This window comes from Pinus tabuliformis, chromosome 2_2 (assembly GCF_031772625.1).
Source record: "Pinus tabuliformis cultivar Carrire ecotype Pingquan chromosome 2_2, CPIR1, whole genome shotgun sequence".
NCBI classification, from domain to species: Eukaryota; Viridiplantae; Streptophyta; class Pinopsida; order Pinales; family Pinaceae; genus Pinus; species Pinus tabuliformis.
Genome location: NC_142300.1, coordinates 943,415,560 through 943,421,759, shown reverse-complemented (window position 1 = coordinate 943,421,759; position 6,200 = coordinate 943,415,560).

Below are 6,200 nucleotides of genomic sequence, written 5' to 3'. Positions count from 1 at the left end.
GGATCGCGCCCCGCGGTACGAAAACCACCACAGCTTTTGAAGCGGTGCAGGGAAACCACTTACCGCCCTTCCTGTATGGCTCCCCACTCGTTAACCCACGCTCACCTCCGCCGCCGATAGCTGTCGAATCTGCCCGGCTGTGATCCGACAACCCTCATTTGTCCAATCCTGTTGGCTTCCAATCTCCTCCGTAGATTGATCTCTACCATCCACCTGATTCATCCAACGGTCCACATTTGATTTGTGTTTCTTCCTGATAACCATTGCGAAATGTTTCCTGTCGGTGATCCACAATGTCTAACGGTGGATTTTCCTCCATGCTGCCTGCGCCCACTACCTCTGCCATGCATCCGAGGGAAGAAGGAAATCACCCACCAGCGCTCTTCACAGTTGAATCCCCAGCAACCATATTTAAAGAGCAGCACAACCAAGGATGAGAAGGATGATCCTCGAGCAATTCAATGACTGCAGCAGTTATTGAAATTCATTCAAATCATACTTCACCTGTTCAGGAAGGACAACAAAGTACCAGTAAATTTCGAATTGATCCATTAAAGCAATCAAATTGTATCAAAGCCCATATCTAATTGTAAATGCAATTGGTGGTCACTTATGACCCCTCCACGCATAGCTTACCAAAATTTTTTTGCATTCAACCTCCATATATACCCACAAAGAAGATGTAATGAGGTTGATGAATGTTATTTTGGTGTAAACTTCAACTTTTGGAGACTGCAACTATTGTGACACCTGTAGCTTCTGGTCTTCACTTTCAGCTAATGCAAGCTTCTTTTGCTGTTAATTTCTCACTTTCCACTTTTGTTCCTTTGTTCCAGGCTGTGCCTATTATGCATTTATTCATGTGTTGTAGATGTTTTAGCATTAGAGGGGCTGTCATCCCACCTCTATGTTAGAATCTAGTTAGTATTATTGAATGTGTATGAAGGTTTCTATTGTTTTAATGCCAGAGAGCTGTCATCCTGTCTGTGTATTGGGAAACATATTTACAGACCTTTTAACTAGTTGAATCTGGCCATCACAGGGTCCTATGCATCTGCTGGTGTGATCAGTATTCTCCATCTTCACATTTTCCTTAAACTATGAATAATTGGTGGTCTAAAGCCTTGTAGTCTGGGGGTGTTCACCCATGTCTGGGTTAAGCATAGTAGAAGTGGTTATCTGGCTTGAATATGCAACATTTCCTTCACTCATCCACCATTTACCAACATTTTTGTTGAATTTGTAGTGTTCTCGAGCATCTCTGATATACAACCTAGGAGTGTTTCTTGGGGTGATAACATAAATTTGGGGTGAAAACACATCCCAATAGTGGTATCAAAATAGGTATCACTCAAAAACATGTCATATCTATCTCTATAGATTTGTTACATCTTTTAATGTGAGCAATCCTAAACCCCATGTTGTTTCTCTACCTAGTGTCAATTTTTATGTCATTTTTTATTTCTTTAATCATCATGTTGTAATTGTGGCCATTCCATCTAATCAATTTTCTATCATGCTTAGTTTTCCTAATCTTGTTTCACTCAAATTTGGTATCTATTTTATCAAAAATCCATTATTAACCACCAGAATGGTATTGTGCTAATGATGAGCATCATGGGAAATGAGAAAAATGTAAAGCTAGTTGAAATATATGATTCCCTAATTGTGAGCATCTTGCAAAATGCTGCAAATTCAAGTATAGTTGAAATGTATGATTCCTTTATAAAATCATGGAGGATTCCATGACATATTCCATAGGATTTGGTTATAAACTATGAGATTGTGTTTTGTGCTAGTTATTTCTAATGTTTATTGTAAGAATATCCTACCAGTATACCCAATATACACTATTCTATTATCAAAGATCGAGGAGAAATACAGACATCGTTCTCACCATTACTAGATTCTTTAGTAAATAATGAGAATCAAATACTTTGTCACATCACTTGTGCATCCTCGATTCTAATGATGTCATCCTGACATGACATGAATGGGTTGATTATTATTTGGGAATTTCATGAAAACTCCTAAAACTCTTCATGGTTTTTGGAGGATACTATTGAGATTCTTAGAACTCTAAGGGAGCATTTGGTGATGCTTTCTGTCATCAAGTGTGAAGGAGTGGGATATTATATGTGCTTCATATAAATATATGGAATGGTTGTAGTGTTGCATATTTACTATTTAAATCAAAAGTTATGTAATTAGCTTCCCAACTATGAATTAGAACTCAAGGAAGATCACAGCATTGATAGTTTGGCATTTCAACTAAGGCTCAATATGATCACATGTAGCAAAGTACAAAAGGGATTAAAAAGATTAGATCATCAAGTTCAAATACTATATACTACCATTGAAGTATCAAATTAATTTAGTTTCATGTGGTTGTATTATCTTTTCACAAATGATTAAATGTGTATGCGTTATTTATTAAAAAGAAAAATCTCTTGTAAAGAATGGCTGATTTGAAATAATTGGAGGTTGTCAATTCTCATTATTTTGCAATCATATAGAAGATTATGAAAAGTAATTTTTATTTGAAATATATGATCAATATTGTAACATAGAATTCTTGGGCAATATATTCCTTTGTCTAGCCATCAAAGTGGCATATTTACTTCCTTGGATAATTCTTTTTGTCTAAATTGTGTTTTCTCTTAGGCCTATAAAATTTCAATATTTTTCTCTAATACGACTTGTTTATGGACTTGGGAATAAATAACTAGAAAATTAATCAATTATGAGAATAAAGAAATAACATTCATATAGTTTTATCTTTTATTCTTACTAGTTAGATTACATTTTAAGTGGGTTCATTTTTAATACAAGTCAACACACTCATCAATTTTTCCATAGGGAGAATCTTATTTTTTTATGTTTATCCTTGTGATCATTATGTAAAACAAAATCTGATAACCTTGTATTTTATGAGGAATAATACGAATAATTTACTGTGAGGCTTCTAGTGTTAAATATCTATGAATCAAGTATGTAAAAGTGAGTATTGGCCACAACAAGAACTAGATATTGAAAATTGAGCTAGGTTGAAACCTATATCCAAAGCCAAAGCCAAAGCTGTAAGTGTGATTTCATCATTCAATAAAATACTTACAAGAACTTCTGCTAAACAATAATTTGAGGTAATCTTAAAATAACAATTTATTAGCACTTCCAATTAGCATAAGACATCAAATTCTAGCTAAAATAAAAAAAAATCTCTTGGAATTACTAAGCCTTAGAACTAAGTTTGAAAGTTGGTTGTGAGCCTCAAACCAACATTTAGTAGAAGACATTAGCTTCTGCTAACCATTGGATTTATGGTTATCCCAAAACCAATATATTTAGAGAACAATTTCAGCCATTGGTAGTTATCATAGTCTTTCTTATCACACTCACAGAAACCCTTTGAATTAGATAGGGTTATGGTGAAGAATATGAACCTCCATTTGGAGTCCAAAAGGCCTTAAAAGATAAATCAAATAATCACAATAATATATTGAAATATGTGATTGCACTAAGAGGCGCATTTTACAGCCGAATATGACCCCAATGTGTAAGTATGCCACATTCTCAAAAAATAATAAAAATAATTTTCGCTAATGTCGGCCAAAAAATTAGCTTGAATCTTAAATTATATATAACTTGAATCCTTAGATATTATATATAACTTTTTAATCTTATTAATAGGATAAGATTAATTATTAAATTATAACTATGCATTATTTATATAATTTGAATGGATAATAAACTATATCATCTATTAAATAGTTCCTTTATCATATAGGTGAATTTGAATGCATCATAAATTTACCTTTAACTAATTTTTTTACCAAATTAAAATTCCAAATTAGGTAAAATTTTAAACATATTTACTCTTTACTAAGCCAATATAATTTCTTAAATAAAAGGAAAATGGTTAATTCAACACAAAGAATTAAAATCCTCATCCAAAATATTTTAATATTTCTTTTAATTAAATATTTGTAAAATAAATATTCAAAAGGAACAACCATATTCTGTGGATATATTAAAATATTTAAAGACATAAATATTTCCACATCAAAATTGTAATATATGAAAATATTAATTAGATGTAGTTTTGTTATAAATTTTGTTATCATGCCATGGTAAAAGAATCACTAAATTCAATATTTATATTAAAATATTAATATTAATATTAATTTCAAATATAATATTAATATTATTAAATTTAATAACTTTGGATTAATACAATATTAAATTCAATATCATATTCAATTTATTATATTATAGTATATATATATCATGATATATATTAACTCTGGATATATATGGAGGAAACAACAAAGACACAAAGTGATAGAGGTGGAGAGATAGATGGAGTGACAAGGGAGAGACAAAAATAAAATGAAGGCGAGGGGAGAGGAGGAATGAAGAGAGAGAGAGAGAGGGAGACACAAAGATGGAGTGGGGAATGAGGGGGAGATAGAGGAGGAGAGAGGGATGGAGATAGTGACAAGGTTGGAGAGAGAGAGAGAGAGAGAGAGAGAGAGAGAGAGAGAGAGATGTGGGGAGAGAGAGGGAATTAGGAGAGAAACAAAGAGAGGTGAAGGAACAGAGAGAGGATTTGAGAGAGAGGAGGAGAGAGGGAGGGATAGGGATATGGATTTAGAGGGGGATAGATAGGTAGGTAAGAAGAAATACATAGAGAGAGAAAGGTGAAGAGAGAGAGAGGGAGTGATAAGGGAGATAGAGAGAGAGGGAGATAGGAGAGGAGGATGGAAGGGAGATAGAAGGGGGAGACAGGGAGAGAAGGGGAAGAGAAAGGGAGAGGGAGAGAAGGGGAAGAGAAAGGGAGAGGGAGAGAAGGTGAAGATAAATGGAGAGGGAGAGGAAGAGGGAGGGAGAGATAGATAGATATGGAGAAAGAGTGTATATGTTTTGGGGGTGATATAGAGAGACAAAGGAGATGCAGAGGGGGATAGAGATATAGGTGGGGGGTGAAGAAAGGGAATAAGCAAGAGATAGAAGGAGGAGGGAGGAAGGAATAAATAGATAGGTATGGAGAAATATAGTGTGTTTGTTTTGGGGCGATGAGATAGAGAGATAAAGAGGGAAAGATGGAGGGAGATATAGATAAACATGGAGGGGGGACAAAGGAAAGAATATTTCTTGCACTAGATGCACTGATTTGAGTGTAGACGCAATTATATTTAAATGCTTGCACTAGATGCATCGATTTCATTGTAGATGTTGATTTATAATCCTATTTGATTTCTTATTCTAGATGCATTGGTTTTAGTGTAGATGGTTATTTCTAATTCTATTTGATTGTTTGCACTAGATGCATTGATTTCAATGTAGATGTTGATTATTAATTATATTTGATTGCTTGCACTAGATGCATTGGTTTTAGTGTAGATGTTGATTTCTAATCTTAATTGATTTCTTGCATTAGATGCATTTAATTAAGTTTAGATGTCGTTTTATAATCCTATTTGATTGCTTGAATTAGATGGATTAGATGTTGTTTTTTTTTTTTTTTCTAATTAAGGCTAACCTAAGTACCCATGGGGATTTGAACCGGTGACCTATCGCAAGGAGTGCCTTAACAAGGCACCCATTCACCATCAATCCAAAGCCCCATGGGCTTAGATGTTGTTAATATTGAGGCTATAAATTATTAAAAAAAAATCAAGATTAGAAGGGGGGCGAGGGGAGAAGGAAGAATATTTCTTGCACTAGGTGCATTGATTTCACTGTAGATGATAATTTCTATTCCTATTTTATTGCTTACACTAGATCCATTGATTTCAGTGTAGATGTGGATTCCTAACCATATTTGATTTCTCACATTAGATGCATTGATTTCAATGTAGATGTTGATTTCTCATCTAATTTGATTGCTTGCATTAGATGCATTGATTTCAATGTAGATGTTATTTTCTAGTCCTATTTGATTTATTGCATTATATTAATTATATATTATTAGTCTTGAGGCTATAGATTATTAAAAAAATCAAGATATATTTAGTGATACCTCGAGGGACACTGTTAAGAATTAATTCACTGTAAAAGGTTGCAATACCTAGAATTAAAATGAAATAGATGTGCAGAATCAATCCTCCTGCAAAGTGCAAATTAATCCTTGACAAGATCATCTCCCTTCTTCATCACAAACTATAAAAAGTGTAAATTAATCCTTGAAAAGATCGTAT